The 20,508-nt window shown below is 49.7% G+C and overlaps 1 protein-coding gene across 2 annotated transcripts in view; it reads left to right on the top strand.

Annotated features, from left to right (window-relative positions):
* LOC119404753 (uncharacterized) overlaps positions 1 to 20,508 on the top strand; it is a 116,325-nt gene that overhangs the window by 55,415 nt on the left and 40,402 nt on the right. The gene's annotated exons all lie outside the window — the stretch shown is intronic.

The following is a 20,508-nucleotide window of genomic DNA, read 5'->3' as shown; positions in this document are numbered from 1 at the left end:
ATATTCCTGTTAAAGTGACTGAAATTTCACTAATTTCCTTAGCAGCACGAAGTAGCAGCTGTGATTCAGCGACATGTGCGTCTCAGAACGTTGTGACGCAACCAGTCGAATGCTTCATTAAGCGGGATGGGATACTGGGCGAGTTGGTATATATTAGTCGTGGCTAACAGCGCGGCTAACGCAGACGAAGAAAAGAAGGGTGACACCAAGGAGGTTGTGGGTGACACACAACACAGCGCAGTGTCGTGCTTCCCCATCTTTTTTTTTGTGGGCACACCAACATGTGGGCACACCAACATGTGGTGATTCTGCTGTGTATCGGACGGTGTGCGGTACATCACAGAATCGTCGTAGCTTTTCATCTCTTTGGAGAAGAACCACGAGAGAAAGAGCGCAACATTAACGAGAACCGCGTCTCTCGTTTTCGCTGCGATGACAAGAAGTCACTTTTTTTTTTTTTCAAAGGCAACCGCGTATCCTCTCCATGCTGTCCGCCATTGGAAGCGCTCTGTCGGCGGTGTTTTTTGAGCGGCTTCTCGTGGAGGAGTATTCGAGACCGTGGGCTCCGTACTTGGGGTGAGTCGGCGCTGCTTCTGACGAGGCGCGCGCACACGCACACGCATGGGAACGAACTCCGCGCTGACGTCACGTTGCCGCTGAGCCGTGAGGCATGCGCTAACTGACAGCTGTCATCGACTCCCCCCCGACGAGAGAGAGGAGGAAGAAGAAGACTTCTTCACTCGTCCTCGTTTTCTTTGCTCGTTGCAGCTGCGTCAGGCTTGCAAGGTCGTGGTTTCAGAGAGCGAGCGCGCGACTGTGTGTCTTACGCCTCGCTCAAAAGTGTTTGCCCATCGGGTTATGCACGTTGCATAGCTTGTCCCCGTACGAGCGGGTTTGCTGCGCTTGCTCGCGTGCATACCCGCAGTCTCCGCAGAAGTGACGAAACGCCATTTTGTTCTCCCGATGTCGTTTTGCATCTCCATTGCTCGCTAGTTCAGTGCAGCGCGAACGAAGTAGCGTCTGTTAATTTCTTTAGGTAGTCACTCTTAATCGCCTTGCACGTAAGTTTAGGTGGAACATTTCCGCAAAGATGTGTCACTTAGTTGCCGAGACCAGCGCAGAAAGAAAGCCTGTTAATGAAGCTCATTGGCAATGTGCAGCTTTCGTCCTGTCCTCTTTTTTTAGTCCGTTTTCTTGTTTAAGGATCATTATGCACCAAGCCCCGGCGACAAGCACTGCTCTTTAAGATGCTCCGCGTGCTTATGTGGAACGAGATTAAGGTGGTGTGTAAAGTCAAAAGCGGGTTGCCGCGAGGCTAGTCCGCCTTCTCCCACGCGCGCTGCTCTGAACTTTCGAGAGACGCGCAAGTTTATGCTTTTTTCACCACTTTTATGACAGTCGCGGCCGTCATCCCTCGCAGTCGCCTTCGATTTGCCCCGTTCCGTTCCTCTACTGCTGCTGCTGTCTCCGCGGCGCATTTGAAGCCGGCGCTGACGGACCAGCTCCGAGCGTTTGCACGGCGCTGTCGCAATCATGTTTGCTCGGTCGTGTGCCGAGTGCAGCGTCTTCGACCTTCGAGTACCTCGTTGTGAAGCTTTCCCGGGTGTCTTGGTGTCTCGCACGCGGTGCTTCGTGAGCACGGCGTACTCCATGCTGCGAAGCTCGTAAGCTGAACGAGACGAAATTGCCTGACGTTGGGAATGTCAGGGTGCCATGGTTGCCGTGGCTGTTCTCTTCTTCAGCAGTTCCTCGATGTCGCAGTGTTGGCCCCCCCGGCACCGTATTGTCGATCTATCACTTCACGCTTTCTGCGTGACGCAACGCTCACCGCGACGTTTCCCACTCGAGTGATTGACGTGTCACTGTATACACTGTATACAGTTCCGAACTGTATAAGTGTACATCTGAACTGTATGCAGTTCGGTTCGCTAAAGGGAACACACTCGTGTTCTCTTCGCAGAACTGTATACGGAACTGCATAAAGGGTTTAATAACACCGTGCATACAGGGAACTGTATACACGGTGTTATTGCACGTTCGAATTCTCTTTCCTTGCAAATGTGATAGACCTGGTTTTGGGTACCGGCAAATTGTGGTTGATGGCGGCGAAAATCTTCCGTGAACACACCGCTAAATTGACACAACGCTGTTGGCCACTTGCAGCCTTTCAAATTATCTCGGGCTGCTTAGATTTAGGTACGTTTGAAATGTTGGACTAAGTCGGAACTCAGAATTAGTTCGGAGTATACCGCACAACCGGACGCCGCCGAATTGGGCGTCTTGAACATAGAGAACATCCTACAAATGACGCAACAGTCGACGCATGTGTCTTCAAGTTCATATTGCGCGCGCGCATCGTGCAGTCATGAATGATAAAGCCCGCTACAAGTTTGCTTGCTCGATATAAATCTCTCTTTATATATTCTTCTCTACATGTCTGCGAAAAACCGGTGTAGTAATCGGTAGAAAGAGTAGCCACAAATTCCATTTCTGCGTCTAATCGGAGTGTTAGTGAAACTAGACTTTATTATTTCAGCTTCATCCGCAACATTACTGGAGTGAACGAGTGATCACGGTCGCTCCAAAAGTGATCGTCGTTAGTTCGGTTTTGCGTTCACAGGTGGCACGACAGTCTGCGCACGTCGGAGCTCAGTACCAGTCAGCGTTTCTCTCTGCGTAAGCTGTGGTTCCCAAGGGTTTGTCGCAGCAGCTGCTGCGCGGTATACGATTATGGAGCTCCGGGGTGGAACGGCCACCGTGGAGCGCGACACCGCGGCGTAGTGAAACCGCGCGGCCCTGCAGACGAGAGGGCAATTATCGATCGTGTACACGGGAGAGTCTCTCGCTAATGACGCCGGCGGTGTGCGCGAATGCTGTCTCTACACGTTCGCGTGCCTCCGCACGCTGTCCTGAAAGTGCGTGGCGCGGCTAATAGGGTATCGGGTCGCACGACGCTTATGTATCTGCGTGCTTGTGTCTCCGCTAGACGTCATTTCGACCTGCGCGGCAGCTCTCTTTCGTCTTCGAGCTATAACTATTCTGTTTTTTGTTCATCACCTCTCGCTTACCCAGTGATGACGTCATCAAATAGGTTCCGCCACATTAGCTGCTCGGAATCCGAGCTATTCCCGGCACATTCGCCTTGATCGGATTTTACGCTGCGGACGCGGCAGTATCGCTTTTGTGCAGCACAATCTTTTAAGCCCATTCTTTTGGCGGTTCTCGTGAGGCTTACTAATGGAATATTGTTGATTTGTTACGACTGCACATAGCTATTTATATGGCTGTTACAGTTTAGCTCCAAAGCACCACTTCGTCATCGAGAACTGAAAACACACGGACAATATGTGAAAGGCCTTCTAAAGGAGATGATTTTCCATATGCTATGTTCATACCGTTCGTGACTGAAAGTCTCTCTTCATACAGTCTAGCCTTGACTTACCGAAACACGGTTTTGCGACGCTCTCGATTCACCAGTACGCATTTGTAAATAATAACGTGCTGAATATCGTGAGGTAACGAAGTTGTCTCCATTGAATTAACGTATTTTGAGTGCTGATGTGGACAAAGAAACGCGTCACAGAACACCCGTCATCGTCAGAGTGTTTCGGCATTTATTCAGACATGCCTGCAATAAATTCATTAAAATGCAGGTTTCAGGCAGGCCGCTTTCCTGTAAGGAAACCGGCCGTGAAACAGCATAGCAGGTTGAGCATTAGTTTACTACAGAGCGCCACTCGCTCAGCGCAAGCGACTTGGAATCTGTGTTTTCTCTCTACTTATTGCAAGCCTTACTCCTTGATCTCTGAGGCTGAGAAGCAAGTAAGGACGTTACTCTTGAATAAATACGTTATTCGCTCGAGTGGTTTTTCGATATGACGAATTAATTCGACTCTCGTCGACCTCGTTAAACCGATATTTAAATAACGGTAGGGACGTATTTGCTGCCTTTTACGAGGCCTCTTTGCCGTCGACGTGCATGTACGCCTAGACCTCTAATTTATCTTGTCTCTGCGATTTCCTTTCGTCTTGAAATATGAAGCGTAATTGGTGGGTCCTGCGTGTGCGGCGCCTGTTGTCACTGGATCTTGTAGCCTGAGGGGGTGTGCATGCTGCTGCCGTGTTTGCCAACGCGCGTGGATATGCGCGAAGGGCGGCAATTGACAGCGGCAACTCAAACGCGCTCTTTAAGTGCGGCCTTATTTGTTGGGACTCGATGTGATGCTGCCACGCCTGTGTTTCGGTGGGCGAATATGGAGCAAATGGGTGTGCTTAAGTCCCATGTAGCCGCGGTCACGTGGCTTTTGGAATACGGGTGGCATCCGTGTCGCAGCCTGTAGTTTAGCCTTGGCCAGAGGTAGGCGACTGTTGGTTGGCCCGGCTTTTCGGGGCGTTCTAAATCGTTGTACTTGTAGGTTGCTATGGCGATAAAATAGACCTAACACTCGACGTCACCGTGACGTCAAAACGACTTCCTCTACTAGCGGTCATATTCAGTGACACGTTTTTCTGCGTCTCTGTTTCGTCCAGTGTAGGAATCAGTGGCGTTTAATTTGACTAGCGCGTCTGTTTCGAATGCTGCAGCTGTGTGTCATTAACATTTCGCTCTTTGCGTCACGACTTCCGACTTGTATTACTTACCTCGCTCTGAACTGGCCGAAGCTCGTTGAGCCGGTGTCATGATATAAGTCTTCTCACATTATTTCCGTATTGACATCAATACGAGGAGAGCAGTGTTCGTCCGTCTATCTCATGTTTGCTCCAACTGCTTAACAGGACACAAGTCGTATGAATCGGCTTTAGGACGTTCAGATACTCGTTATGAAACAGAATCGACTGGAGTCGGCAAGCGAAAGGGGTTTCGCAAACAGACAGACGGTAATGCAGTTTCAGTGACAGCTCGTAGGCGGTGCTCACGCTATTAGCTACAGCTGTCAGCAGCTCATGATAGTCGGCTGTAGTACGTTGCGACATCCAGCGGCAACATGAGCGGCTACCTGCGCTATGACGTCATGCGGGCTCTTTCGTAAGGCATACTAGAAGGGACCTCCGAGGTGTCAGCCTGCGAGTAAGGTTATTGCGGCGCCTTTGAGTGTGTCAGAGAGGCAGGTGTATACCTCTTATTGCCACAGGGACAGCAGCTGTCACAGTCGTGCGTTTGCTGGTTCGTAATCTGCGCATCGGCCGGTGCCATAGTTTTGCTGCTACGTGCATCGGTGGGCTAGGTGATTGGCTTAATAAATGAGACATGACGCGAACCAAACCAAACTAAACGGCGGTTGTCTTTAAGATGAGAACCGACAGCTCGTCAGTTGCATGGCTCTGACAATAAAGCTATAGAGCTGTTAAGTATACATAGGGCGACCTTCTATACATAGAATGCAGCGTACTTGGCTTCACGTGCATACCGTACAAATCGCAAAATAGTGAAAACATCATTTTCTTCTATGACATGAGTGTCGTTCCTTATCGCTTCCATATCGGGAAAAGAACAAGAGAAAAAGGATGATTCCTTTCAAAACCTTTTTGTTAGCTCCGCCAAGTGTGATGGCATTTGTCTATGATACTGAGTTAAGTAAGACTGGCCTTACGAATAGATCCATATCGAGAGGGATCTACTCCTGTATGCCTGCTCGTTGGGTCATAAAAAACACGGGAGCGATGCACGCGCACCGGTAACTTATGATCTGCTTTTCAACCGTATAGTCATTGCCGTCTCAGCTCTCTTCAACAGTGGGCGAGCGTTACTTCCTGATCCAGATGCCTTGACAGAATCGCGACGACGGCATTCATATAAGTCAAAACTAGAGTCTAGTCTATATAAGGGGCGGGCGTGTTTTGCCGCCAGGCCGGGCTGCCAGTTGTCGCGTTACGGAGCGACGCGCTTCCAGGGGCAAGACCTTCATCCTTACCGCGAATGCCACTTGAGCCGCAGGAACGGCGATTCTTACTACTGGCCGCGTTCGCTCAAGTCACTATACTGTCTCCGTGCGGAAGTCGAGAGACAATACAACGACGAGGACGTTGAGTTAGGCAGAAACCGACGCGTCGGTCGCATCGCGTTATAGCGCTCCCCGCTGTTTTGCGCGACTGGCGACGAACGACCTTCGCATAAGCGCTCGAAGGCTTCACTGGCCATGCGTGCATCGCGTGTCAGTTGGTGTCTTCCCTCTCGCGCAGGATGTCTTGGATGCTTGCCCGCGTTTTCAGGCGGCGCGCGCCACTGTCTGTGCGTTTGTGCGTTGCTTGCGCGACGGTGCTGGCACCGTCCATTTTGCATGCGCCGCGTTGCGCGAGCCGAGCCGAAGCGTATGCATAGTGCATGCGCCGCCCGCAGACGCCGGGCGTGACGGAAAATAGCGACGCGTCGGTTGTCACACGTGTCGCACTGTCGTTGCTATACTGGCTATACGCGGTGGGTGCCGGTGTAGACCTTGATGACGCGTATCGCTGTGCGCCTTGTCTTTTCTTCCGTTTGGCTGCCGCCTTCGTGTTGTGGAAGCGCTGCGAATGTAAGCAGGCTCGCCGGTTTGTTAAACTATACTGAAACGAACGTCACAAAAGTTATGAGGAGAGAGAGAGAGAGGGAGTGTGTGTGTGTGTGTGTTTTTCGGGCATGCTTCCGTGGGTAGTATTTGAAGGCACTACACGGACGAAAACATCACCGGTTACTTTCTGTGCAGCCACCTAGCCTTCTCAATGATTCTTCCGTGTTGTACTTGTCCTATTCCATTGTGAGAGTAACACGTTACCGCGCTTGTTACGAGACATATGGACCAAGCGCGGTCTGTCACGGCGTCTGTCCTGTGCAATGCGGACCGTTTAACTCCACCTCCTCGTAATATTTTACATATATTATAACCGACGCAAACCCCTATGTATTCGTTCTTCGCACAGTTTTGTCCGTCTGCCCATTTAACTGCCTATTTTCGATTCTGCGCTTTCAGAAGTCTTGTCGGTCCCTTTTTTTTTTCTTTGTTTGCTTTCGTTTCCTTTCGAAAAACGAAATAAGAACGACGTACATCTCGGCTCGAGTGAAGCGAGTAACAGATTATGCGACGCTGTTTTTCGAAATCGAGTGTCGTTTCGGAAGAAAAAGCTCATGGCGCTCGTCGGACATACCTGGTACTTGCCCCGTGAAACTCCATATATCAGAATCAGCACCACCACCATTCGGGTTAAAAAAAAAAAAAATCAGCTATCACATTTATCTACTATTTGCCTTTCTTGACTCGACCACCCTTCGGAATCGGAGACCTTGAGCAGTCGTGTCAGTGGCCGTATATACCGCGCCGACGAATGACGCTGGCCTAGCTACGATTTTCGTTCAGCGCGGCAGCTTTCGCCTTCAGTTCCCCGCTCCGCGCATTTCTAATGCGCGTACGCAGGTGACGTATAGGTTTGGCTTGCCAGCTGCGCCACACATATGGCTTGGATAAGGCCCGCGCCTTCGATATTTCTTCGACCCTTCGCGTACCACCCCGAGTCTCCCGCAGTGTCGATCGTGCAACATGGAGAACTCGAAATACACACAGTCACGTCTTGGCGAGTTCTTGAGGGGGCGCGTCGGCATCACAACGTGCTGCGATCCATCTCTCCACGCCTCTGCTCGCGTGGGACGTTGAGGCGTCGAAGCGTGTAAATATACGTGTATGTATATGCGCACTTTTTTTCTATAGGAACACCCAGTTGCAGATTCCGCCGGGGTGACTTCGTGTGCGTCTGTGTGCGCGTGCGCTCGCGTGGCTGTCGTGAAACAGCGTCGCGTCGCGGGACTGTACGTCATCGCTTTCGGTTGATTGACCTCGCCTTTCTACAGCGGCAGCAGCGGCGCCCGCGTTGTAGAATCGTTCGTTGCCCCTGTCGGAAGTTCGTCACCGCTCTCAAAACTGCAGCGGCCGCCGTGTGCGGGGGTGTCTTCTTCAGTACTTCGGCGCCTTCTTTCTTAAGCGCTGGCGTCGGAATAAAGTGGGACAGCCGTTTGTCGTGCGCTGTGCCTGCATCCCTCATCACCTCCACGTTAACTCCAGTCTCGTTGTTCGTGGGTGGGTGGCCACTAAAGGGACACTGAATGATGCGATAAATTAGTTTAGACTCATAAATTCTACTGAAAACTCTAGTGTCGTCAATTTCAATTCACCACCGTAGTTCTAATAATAGACGAGAAAATCTGTCGAAAGTTTCAAAGCTTTCCCGCCAGAATCTCTGATAGTCACGTCGCGGATTTAAAAACGTTTTCTCGCGTTTTGGCCGCATTGGCGCAACGAAAATTCTTGAAACTTGACACGTTAGTTCTCTGGCTTCCGTGGAAGAAAGACAATGTACTTCACTTTCACAGATTAGGAACTACGTAGGCTCTTGTAGACGCCGTCAAAATCTATGACGTCATGGCGACTGGTGCGGGAACTTCGAGGTGGCGTCGCCACCTGCATTTTCTTTTTGCGCGTTCTCGCGCTTAAGAAGCGTTTTCTCGCGGCAGTGGTGGTGATTTTGGTAGCCTGAAAGAGTAACTTGCTAATAGGAGAAAAATAGCTTTTCTCTCTTTAGTGTCCTTTTAAGGCGTTGTTTGAGCCGCCCTGTTTAATTCTCGTGTGCTCAGCAGACTCTCGGATGGAGCTGTGGCTGGCATGGCCGAGACATTTTTGCGTCGACGTCATATTGAGGAAGGACGGTTGTCGCTTAGTCTCTGTTCTGCTCGCCCTTATGTGCATAGCGAGCTCAACAGAGCGATCTCGATTTGAAAGAGAGAAGAGAGCGAGAAAGAAAAAGAAAACTCGGCCTATCTGGGGTTGGATAGCGCAACATATCGACAGCACACACAAGAAAGATTCTCACACAACAGAGCGTTTGTCGTGCAGTTGTGTCTGAATCTTTCCTGTCTGTCCCGTCGAAGTGCAGAGCTATCAGCTGTAGTTGCGCCATATCAACACCAGCCTTCAACCTTAGCGAAACTCTACCTGTCTTTATATGTACGGGTGGTGTATCATGATCTGGTTTATGTAAATTTCGCTATTGCGGCATTGTTTATTTCCTTATAGTAAATATCCGACTTGCGTTCAGAGTCTACCATTCCTTTCTCCTTAGCTTATCATACCACTAAGCTGCCACCTGATCGTCTAGCTCATGACTCAGCGTCAAGCCGTGGGTATCTTCTTTTCGTCTTTTTCCCCCGTCGGTGAGTCTTGTCTGGCATGGTGCCTTTGCTGCTTCATCCGCAAGTCTACTCGAAATGGTGACTATCGGAAGCCGTGTTCAAGACTGCAAAGATATGTTGAGCGATTCGCGTCGAGGTAAATTCAGCATAATTGGTCTTACCACCGTCAGAGCTATAGCTGCGTTCTGCATAAAGTATCAACGAAATTGAATGAAACACCTCAGAGCAACAACGAAAGGCATATCGACGCGTGCAACGACATCCCGTGCGCTGTGCGCAGTCGGTCATAAACGCTGCAGCTCATTGCTGCGTCGTGAAATTCGCGAAGCGAGCGAGTTCTATACTAAGCTACCTCACTCGACGAGCGCGTATTTGGCCGAACACAACTGGTCGTTGAAATTTGTGACAAAACACCAACAAAGGCCATCTTGTTTCCTGGAATGGTCTAAAAAAAACTCGCAAGCGAAACTGTTTTCCTGGTCGCGTTTTACATCCCGACTAGATACTCCGTCGCCGGAAGGGATTCGCGCGTGCCATCCCAAAGGCCTGCGCGCTAATGACTCGAGTTAGCCGCTCTGTTTTCCAACGGCTCTCCGGTCAAAACAAGTCCCGCAACGCGGGCGTCCGAGCGGCGCTCCCTAATCCCTAAAAGAACTGTACCCATTTTTTCGGAGCCACGCGAACGAATGGCGCTCGTTTTTCGCTTAATCTGTACAATCCTTTTCTTGCCTGCCGCTGCGAAGCTGCGCCTTTAGCCCTCCACTTGTTCACCTTACAATTTTTTTTTTTTGTACTGCAAAAAGAAGAAAGGAAAAGCCATTGAAGCGGCGCGCGCGTGGTACACGCGAAAAACAACCTCAATTGCGCGGAAACCGGAGCTCGCGTCTAGCTTCTCCCTCTTTTTCCCCAGGCTTTCCCGTTTGTACAAACTGCGCTGAACAACGAGTCCCGCGCTGTAGCGACGACTAATTTACTGAAAACGCCGCGTCTCCCGCCCCAAAGCCGATTTCATTTCGGCTCCCGACTCGGTTGCTAAGCCTACTTTTCGTTCTTGTTACGCGTATTCTTTCTTTCTTTCTTTCTTTCTTTCTTTCTTTCTTTCTTTCTTTCTTTCTTTCTTTCTTTCTTTCTTTCTTTCTTTTTGTATTGGAGACCTTCAGTAGGTTCGAAACGTCTCTCTCTCTCTCTCTCGCACACACACACACACACACACACACACACACACACACACACACACACACACACACACACACACACACACACACACTCTCTCTCTCTGCCTCTGTCGTCTGCGGCCATTTTTACCCCTCATTTCCCGCATTTTTTCCCTTCAATGGCGGGAGTCTTGCGTTACCTGCTTCCCCATTTCCTGATTTCATTCTCCAACCAACCCCTCTCTCTTGGCGACCGACGCGCACAAGCTTCCCAATTTCCGTCTTTTTATTTCCTTATTTCATTTCGCTTCTCCTCAGGCCTTAAAATCCGCTCCCGCATCGCGATTTAAGCGTCACTGTTTCCACATTCTTGCTTCCCGTCTCCATGGCGACGAGATTTTCGAGCTCCCGCTTTGATCCTCGTGTGTATACGAAACCTCGTTGCACCGGCGTAAAAAACATCCCCGGGCCGAGTCGTCCAATTAGAAAGAGCGCACGTGTACGTATACCTACCTACCTAGCTACCCACGTGTCTTGTTCCTCTTGTGCACATCCGAACGCGCGTGCCGCATTGCTTGACCTTTGAGAAATCGTATTACAATAAACGGAGGTCGCGAAGTGTAGCTGTCCCCTTTCAGCTGATAGGTGGAGTCCCATTTAAACCGATAGCTGCCCCAATTCAACAGACTTATTGTGTACCGGGTGTCATCTTGCGAACGTTAGTTTGCTTTCAACAACTAAGCTTACGCTCGGTACTGGCAGCAAGCTATGTCGGGAAATCAAACTCCCACGATGTGTTTTCCTGCGCTCGAGTCTTCGCCTGCAATTCGTGTCGCAACTTTACGGAAGCGCTAGCGCGTTTCGCGAAATGGACGAGATCGTGTATTGTTTCCCTGTTCCGCGCCCTCATTCTCTCTCCACGTGTTTTATAACGTGAATGAATTAACGTTGTTTCGGGGAGAATGACATTTGGCGATCTTCTCAGGGATTTGGCAATTGAAGATGTCCGGTTATAAAAGAAGACGTGCACTTCCGCCCTGATATTCGAACGATGTTCCCGCCCTCTTCCTTCTGCTATATACTTTTGTACAAAATTTTACAAAACAGCGACAGCGGCACGTGTCAACTTTATCTTTACACTTTTCTTTAAAACACACACCTACACATGCACACACACGCACACACTGAAGCAGGATTACTGCAGTTTGCTTTTTCTCTTTGCTAAATGATTCACGACCTTTCAGTTCGTTTTAAATGCGAATGCATTTCTTAGTCGGGCTATGTAAGGCATCCGGCGTTGTCCGCGCGCCTCCCCGCTCTCACTCCCTCTCCCATAGCAACAGCTGCGGGCGCGGGCGCTTACCCCCCCCCCCCCCTAGCAACCGGAGCAGGTGGTGCGGGCGGAGTAGCGGAGAGTGAGTGGAGAGGAGGAGTGCGCTCTGGCGTGTGTGGAGAGAGTGTAGGAGAGGGTAGGTGCAGTGCTTCGCCGCTCCTCTCGCCGTTCGCTCTCTCTCCTCCCTGCGCCACCGCCTCAATGCAGTGCGTTTGAAACGCGTTTGTAGCTTTTGTGCTGCCTTGACACAGCCTGAAAACAGCGCGTTCTAAACGCGTTTGTGCTGCACTGAAGGCGGTGGCAACATCCTTGAGGTGATTACGAACGCACGTAGGAAGCGTTCGTTGAAAGAGGCGCCCAAAAGGGAGACACTTGAGCGCGTCGATGTGACCAGCTTTAAAAATATCTGGGGTTTAACGTCCCAAAACCACCATATGATTGAGAGACGCCGTAGTGGAGGGCTCCGGAAATTTCGACCACCTGGGGTTCTTTAACGTGCACCTAAATCTAAGTACACGGGCCTCAAACATTTTCGCCTCCATCGAAAATGCAGCCGCCGCGGCCGGGATTCGATCCCGCGACCTTCGGGTCAGCAGTCGAGCGCCATAACCACTAGACCACCGTGGCGGGGCGATGTGTCCAGCTTTACGCCATTAAAATTACTACGCCGTGTACTCTCGGCGCAAGAAAAGCATTCGCATTTCCTCACGATTCCCTTCGGGAAGGTGGGGGCATTTCTTTCTTTCTTTCTTTCTTTCTTTCTTTCTTTCTTTCTTTCTTTCTTTCTTTCTTTCTTTCTTTCTTTCTTTCTTTCTTTCTTTCTTTCTTTCTTTCTTTCTTTCTTTCTTTCTTTCTTTCACACGTGTCGTCTGCTTGCGTCGTCTGTTCGTATTTGCCATCTCTGCACGAACGCATGTGTGCAGTAGTATAGGCCGTGCTGCCCGCCGATGTCTTGGCGGCGCTCGCTTTTATCGCGTACGAAAGGTCAGACCGGAAGCAGCAATCGATCGCAGCATGTTTCGCTTCCTCTCCTGGTTCTGTAACCCCCTTCATCACTCAAATTTCAGCATTTCGGGAAGCCTCCGCGGAAGCCTGTTATGAGTTACAGATTTCGGTGGCGGCGGCGTTGTACGCGAAAAAAAAAAGCCGGCGCCGACGAGTGTATACAGAAGTGCGGCCCACGACGAAGGTGCGCTGGTCATGCATATATGCGTATTTGTTTTGTATGCGCAGTTTTCCTATAACTAATGCGCTCTCAATCGTGGACTTGTCCGCGATTAGCCGTTTCTGATACGGCAATCTGACCTTTTATCGAGGTCGCTTGTAATTCCACGTTGTCAATTTGATACTCGCGGCTTTTATGCGATCGCTTTAAAGGAGGTAGAATTAAACCTGTGTAAGAAGTTGTTTTAGTTTTCAGAACAGACCAGCTTTTTTCGTACATGACTATTATACAGAGAGTTATTCGGCTGCAGCCCGAAGCTTCTTTTTCTTCTGTACTTTATTTTCTCCAACACTCTGGCCTTAATTATTATCTTAATACTTTTGTTCCTCGCTCGCCGCTCCTTATCTTTCTACCGTTTTTCATAATTGCGCCGCAAAAAACATTCTCCCGAGACAAGAGCCGAGTTTAAAGAAAAATGTAAGGAAGGCTTTGCCACTTTCTTCCTGATAACGCTACTGGCATGGATGTGGTTGTTCGAGGAATTTGCATCACGCCATTTTTTTTTTCTTTTCCGCAAAGTTACGAACAGCTGAGTGCTTCCACTTTATATGCTATAACGACCGACAGGCGCCGATGCAGCGGATCTGCATATTTTGCGATTTTTCGTTATCGCTTATTATTCGTTTCGCCGTGCTGTTGCCGCCCGGGCCATGGCCTGGTGATTACGAATTTCGCAGGAACTTCACTAACCAGCTCGCTGTGATTGGATGAAAGAAAAAGAAATAGTAATAAGCATGCCGTGTTGGTTGTTCATTTTGTTGCTGTCTTTTCCAAGTTGTCTCAAGTCCACTGAACTATAGTGGTTGTGACAGCGATGAAGATACAATATGCCCATAGGTTGAGTTTTTTCGTGTTACGCTAAAAGCTGGTTATGACGACGTACTATAACTAGTTTGATAGTTATGCTTACGGAATATTATCGGTCGTTTCAGGTTCATAGCTGCATCACTAAGAAGCGGGCTCTCTAGCAGCAACACGTTTAAACCTTCAACAAGTTCTAAAATGGCTGAAGTGTGTGCGATGGCTCTGGATCGGCTCGGCTTTGACGGAATTCTAGAAGTACGTTAGGCATGTAGTAGTACAACGAGCAATGCCAAACACAGATTAAGTTCTATGACGTTATCTTCTTCTGATCTTTGATTCGTCTGTTTATGTAAACGTACGGCGCAGTTTTTTTTAACAATACTGCTGGATGTCTTGGTCACGTGGTTGTCGCAGAACACCGTATATAGCCTGCGTTATTTTATGGCGTTGCTATGAAGCCGGTGAAACAAAGCTTTAAAGACTGGGTTATGAGAATACCCAGCTGGGAAATTAAGCGACGATACTGCTCCAATTATAATCTGTATAGAGGCAGCTTTTGTTGGTACTAACAGTAAAATATCAACACTGCCACTTTTGACAAGTAATACATGGAGCGTTATCAACGTTGCCAACTCGCAATCCTGTGAGTATTTTTTTTTTTAATACGTGGATTCGCAGCTCTGGTAGAGGGCCTACAAAAACAGCCCTTCGAATACGCCATCATAAAGGTCACCATATAGCCATATAAATGTCACCATAAGAGTTTTTTTAATTACGGCGAGCATCGGAGACAGTCTACGTTGACAGTTGTGAAGACAGCTTTGAGCCCCAGTAGTAATACGTGTCTAGATGTCGTCTGCCCGAAGTGACGCCACCTCTCGTCGGCTAGTGAAGGTTATGAAACTAAGCGAATCACACGTCGCTGATTATTTTTCGTTTTCTTTTTTTCCTGTTCTAACCTATGAAGAACGCAACAAAGCTTACAATCAGCATGTATAAAAGCGTGGCTATATGTATTTTCCTTTGAGGGAGACGACTGTCCCGTCGAGTCCCCTAAGCCTCTCCTCTTGGCCGCTATCTTATCTTGTTTGGACAGCAGTGTAGTCTGCGTCGTCTCCATAGTGTTGGTGCTGTCTTCGCTAAGTTCTCTTTTGCCGGCTTCGTCATATTTTAAATCGAACTGATCATCAACGTTGTCTGTCTATGGCGATTCCATATACCCAATGCCACATATCTGAAATTTGAAGAGGAGGCTTGGTCGCGCTTTATTATTTTTTTTTTCGTGCACAACAGCTGAATGGCCAAGATCATCGCATAATCATTAGCGAATGATACTAGAACACGTCAGAACATTTAAATATGAATAAAGGGTCACTGAATTTGTTGTCACTAAGTACCATTATTAGTCACTGGGGTGTCAGCACAGTAGCATCTGTAAACATCACAGAGACATGAAACGTAGACGCCAGGTGACGTGCTCTCGTCTGTCCACTGCGTTTCGCGTAAAGTACGCGTGTCGAAGCACGACCTTCTCTCGTGGGCGCGGTCCTCCTGTTTTGGGGCCTTAGGAAATGAACCGAACGTAAATTCGAGCGAGCCTTTTTTTTATACCGAAGCAGCCCCGAGAGGGTAAACCTGTAAATAATTCATGATTTGGCTCTGCAGCTCGCGTTTTTCTTGGACAACTCCCCCGCTGTTATCTTCCACATGTTGCAGCAAAGAAAAGAAAAAGAATATGTTCTGTTGAAGATATGCCGGTACTGCGCCCCCCCCCCTCTCTCTCTCTCTCTCTCTCTCTTTTAAAAGCTTATTTTCAACATGTGCGGATGACGAAGTAGGGAACGCAAACGTTCTGTCAGGTTTCACCGATGTCAAGGCCGGGTAAAGAAATACAGGAGGGGATGAGACGGTTTCAGCTTCCTGTCTTCGGGGCTCCAATTCTTTTTTAAACTTTTCCTTCGTTCGAATCGTTCGTCTCGGTTCTTTTTCTCACTCTCTTAACCTGCCTTCACACCAGCGCGCGACTTTCAAAAAGAAGAAGGTGACGAAGAGGGGCGGTGCCATTTTATTGCTGCGTGCGGAGCACCACGCGGTTGCTGCTGACTTCGCGAACGGCTTCTTGGGGCTTGGCTTGGCTGGGAAATAAATGGCGACTCGGCGTCACCGCCTCGGAGCGGGCGAAAAAAGGAGAGCGTAGGATTTACAACCGCGAGACGTGTTAGAAACGAATGTCCTCCCCTCGCTGCTCGAGCGACAACGCCTTGGGAGAGCTCCCGTTTATGTCTCGGAATGCGACTGCGAACCCTTCACCGCAGACCGTTCCTCCATGGTGGCCGCGGTGAACTGGCTTCTTCGCTCGCGTTGTCGAGCTAAGTTGGGCAACTCGTTCGCTCGTTATTCACAGTTCCTTCCTTAACTCTAGCCTTAACGACCGCGCGCGTTGCCGCTAGGGGGCGTGTCTGTCGGCAGCTGTGTCCAATTGTGGCATTTGCGCCTGTCTGCGCTGATGTCACTGACAGCCCGACCGCCGCCGTTATGACTACTTCAAGAGCAGCAGCAGTAGCTATAGCAATACTGCAACTACTACTACTACTACTACTACTACTACTACTACTACTACTACTACTACTACTACTACTACTACTACTACTACTACTACTACCCCACCACCACCACCACCACCACCGCCACCACCACCACCACCACCACCACCACCACCACCGCCGCCACCACTATACTACAACTGCTATTACTACTATTTTATACAAGAACCATTCCTTACCAGTACTTCCTGTACCACGTCATAACTACATCTTATTCCTCCTCATCCTGTTACTGCTGCTGCTACTACTACTAGCTTACGGGCTATGACTTCGCGTTGCTAAGCACGAGGGTGCGGGTTCGATTACCGGCCGCATTTCGATGAGGGCGAAATGCAAAGAAACGCCCTTTTACTTCGATTTGGGTGCACGTGAAAAAGCCCCTGTTGGTAGAAATCAATGCAGAGTCCTCCTCACTACGGCGTTCCTCATGATGATCTCGTGGTTTCATAAGACAGACTCGTTATTTAATTACACAACTACCGCTACTATGTATACTTTATACTACTAGCACTTCAAGGTCTGCCAATACCACCGGCGCCATTTCGTTACCGTTGCAGCTAAAGTATTACTACACACAGGCATCTATCTCCTCGTACTTTATGCACGAGGCACGCGCGACTGCACTTTCTCCCTGCGATCTCGGTTACCCACGTCTTGCGTCAGCTCACCTCGTAATGCCTTCTTCCCGTCTCGTCACGCGATCTTTATTTACCACCAACAATCCGCTTGGGTTTCTAAGCGGCGCGGTTTCGTGACTTCCAGCTTTAATATCGCGGTGTAGCGCACGGCGGTGGCGCAGCATTTTTACCCTGCCTTCCCGCATTTTCTCGCGCGGTCCCATTTTTTCCCATCGCGAAAAGAAATCCGCGGACGTAAAGTAACGTGCGCCGCTCCCCGTGTCATTGCTTATACATACAGGCCGGCCCCAAGACCACCGCCTCCGTCTCTACGGTTCTCAGCGGAGAGCTTCTTTTCCCATTTCAAGGCAGCGCCAAGCGTATACGCGAGACCATGTGTACGGGCAGCGTCGGGGAGCGGTTTCCAGTTTATGCCGGATTCGCTCGCTCTAAAACATCCGCCGTCCTTACTCACTCACTCTCTCTTCAGAAAAAGACGGGGCGTGATTTGAACTTCCAATGCGACAGCGTGTCGCGCTCTTTTCTTTCGTCTCTTCGTTCTATTCTTGCGCATTGCTACATCTATGTATATACAACGCGTAGTCCATTCACCTCACTGTTTCTTCAATTTTGTTTTCTCTCCCTATACGTTTCTTCCAACGTTTCATCTTTACGTCATCATCTTTGCGAACTCTCTCAAGGCGCGCCTGAAATCAAGTTTCTTCTCTCCCGGAGTGAAAATAAATTCCAAGCTCCGCGATCATGATCATCACTTCGTGACGTTATGTATTTCGCTGTCTATCCCAACTCGTGTGTTCGTGTGTTCGGCTTTGCCGCAGCCTTTGCTGCTTCCTTACAGCCCGGGCTTCGAACGCAGATCAGATTCTTTGATCCCCTCTACCTTTCGTTTTGAAATCGCGTCCGTCCTGCTTTGTTTATTCCATTCCTTCTTCCGCCTTTCGGCCGCCATCTTGGTAGAGATAAGGCCCTCCCTGCCGGACTACAGCGCTTCCTAAGTCGTCGGCTTCGGAAGCTGGAAAGCCGCTGTCGGCTTTTGCACCGAGGCTAACAGTGGCAGCGAGCGTTCAGCCGTGTTTATTATTATTACGCTGCCCTGAATCCCCCGGGCCGTCGGTCGTAATCCGCTGCCGGAACGAGATCATCGCGACGGTCCGCGATGCAGGCGGTCGGGGCATCTATACACGGACACGTTCGTAAACCTGCCGGACTCGGCGCCGCTCCAAAGACGAAGCGGCTGGAGACACAGAGAAGCGTTGTCTGGGAGGAGCTCGTATACTGATCGAGCGTCCCGTTGCCTTCGGTCGTCCCCGTGTGTACTGCGGCGAAAGGTACGTACGAGTACGGGTCGTTATACGAACTTTCCTGCAGAGGTCATCAGGGGAGTACGCTGGCGCTATGCGACAATTGAGCTGTCGCGCCAATGCTAGGCGCTACGTGTTTTCAAGCAGTGATGGGTAGAGCTTGTTGATAAAAATGTTGAACTTCTGTCTTCACTTTTGTGCCCTTCGATCGAGCGACTGTAACACGAAAGTTCTGTGAGCGAGTACTGGTGGTAGCACATGCAGACTGTTTCGGATGTATATTTGTCATCGTTTGGCCACTTTAAATCTTCCAGCAGTTTAGTGAGCTTGTGTATGTGTGTGATCTGCACTACGTCTCACTTCAATGTTCATTTGATATTGGATGTCTGAGTATAAAGCAACGACCACGGCCCCTATGTCGAAACGCGCGATGCAGTACGTCGTGATGAAGCGTCGTCCCACCCAAAACTTGGCGCAACCGCAGGGGGCCCACTTACTAGTGTCGTGCATTCTCGTAGCATATATCGCACAGACATTGTAAACGTACTCTGGCAGGAAGGAGGCTGTGGCACGTCGCATCTGTATATGTTAACTCGACGCTGTAGGTCTCGCATCACGCTGCATCCGGGGCTCTTTCTGCCAGGACGGCGTCTCGGGTGGAGGAGGAGGTCTCGACAACCTTGGCGAATGCGATTATCGAGGCAGCGCGGGGCGGCGGTCGGCGACGACTACTACTTCCGTGCGGACCCGCGTCGTGCAGCGAGGGCGCCGGGGACGGCTGTTGCTGCTGCTTGCAGGGCGACATGACGGCCAGAGAACGCACGGGTCATTGAACTCCGCAACGCGCTTTTTGTCATTCGCTGCCTCTTGTCGCTGCCGTCGTCAAAAAAGAGTGCGAGAGCCGTGTGGTCTCTGTCGCGAGTTTCGCCGAAGGAGTCCATAACATCTAAAGGTCGGTTTACAGCCGCTCCATGTAGCCATAGCTGTTGTCTATCTTCCTTCGGCTTTCTTTTGTTTTTTGCTGTCTTGCTTGAAAGCCGCACTTGCCCTTCCGCATGTCGCCGTCGTCGTGTGATAGCGACACGCGAACTTGTTGCTGGAGGAGGTCACTTACACTGCGTGGCTGGCAGCTTTTAGCGGCACGCCGCTGTCTCGGCTGCTTGTCTCTGGTAATTGTCGCCTGCCTGTTTTCGTTGGCACCTCTCTTTCTCTCTCTCAGGCCGTGATGAGGAATGTGGTAGGAATTGACGGAAGCAGCTATTCGCGTAGTTGAAACTGAGGCCTGGATGGTCGTTAAGACCAGTTGCTGCTGCCTAAGTAATGCGGTCGTTACGACGTAGTTTACAAGTGTTGATATACATGGGGAGCCATAATTGGAGCCCTTTCGGGTGATGTTGTAATTCTTGTAACATGAACGCAGTTAACCTCGATAACCGCGATAAAGAAAGTTAGACGTCATTTATGTGTACGTGCTACACGCCTAATAAGAAGCGACGTCTTCGAAGCGAGGCTTTCATGTAATAATGTGGCAAATATTAATATTAAAGCGAAACGAAAGCCTCAGATGTCTCATCAAACGTGAAAATGAACCACCGGCGGCGTCAACACGAGGGATGCAAAAAACATCATCGCCTGATGATTTGCTAACTCGTCTCGCGCGCACAGGACATCGCCATGTTCTTGACTCTTGCAGAACCGGAGCTACCGTGTTTGGTAAAGTAAACTGTTCGCTGTTATACTGCACAAAGACTTTGAGAAGGTTAATCGCCATGCTCGTCCTAACTTTACTGACGTGAGCTTCCACTGACTGTTTCCACAGAAAACACACCCGCCATGTAAATAGGAGAGAGACGAGATATAAGATTGTGGACGGTGGATCTCTGTCTTGACGACAGCCGCAGCTAACGACTGGTCCTTTAAGAGTGGGGTCAGCTATGTTTAAATACACATCGTCAATGATGGTGATGAATGATGTATGCCATCAGTGCCATCATCTACCGTTTGCGCAGTCTACTGTTTTCCAAACGACAGGCTGATGACTTACTCGGCGCATTAGATCAAGCTTCCAACGTGCGCTGACAGAGGGAGCACGCAGGCATAGTTACATAGAAATGATGAATGATGATGATGGCGGTGCCTATTGGAATCCCCCTTTAGCAGTGGTCTTGCCTGCTAGTAGCTATGACATCATTCATACTGTAGTGCAAAAGGCACTCAGTCGTCGACGTTGAGGTCTGTGGGCGGTCAGGTATACGTGCATACATCATATGTGCGCGTTTGCGTGCCTTTAGCCGCT

Source organism: Rhipicephalus sanguineus, chromosome 9, assembly GCF_013339695.2.
Source record: "Rhipicephalus sanguineus isolate Rsan-2018 chromosome 9, BIME_Rsan_1.4, whole genome shotgun sequence".
NCBI classification, from domain to species: domain Eukaryota; kingdom Metazoa; phylum Arthropoda; class Arachnida; order Ixodida; family Ixodidae; genus Rhipicephalus; species Rhipicephalus sanguineus.
Note: the sequence above shows the minus strand (reverse complement) of the source record. Positions and strands in the feature narration are given on the sequence as shown.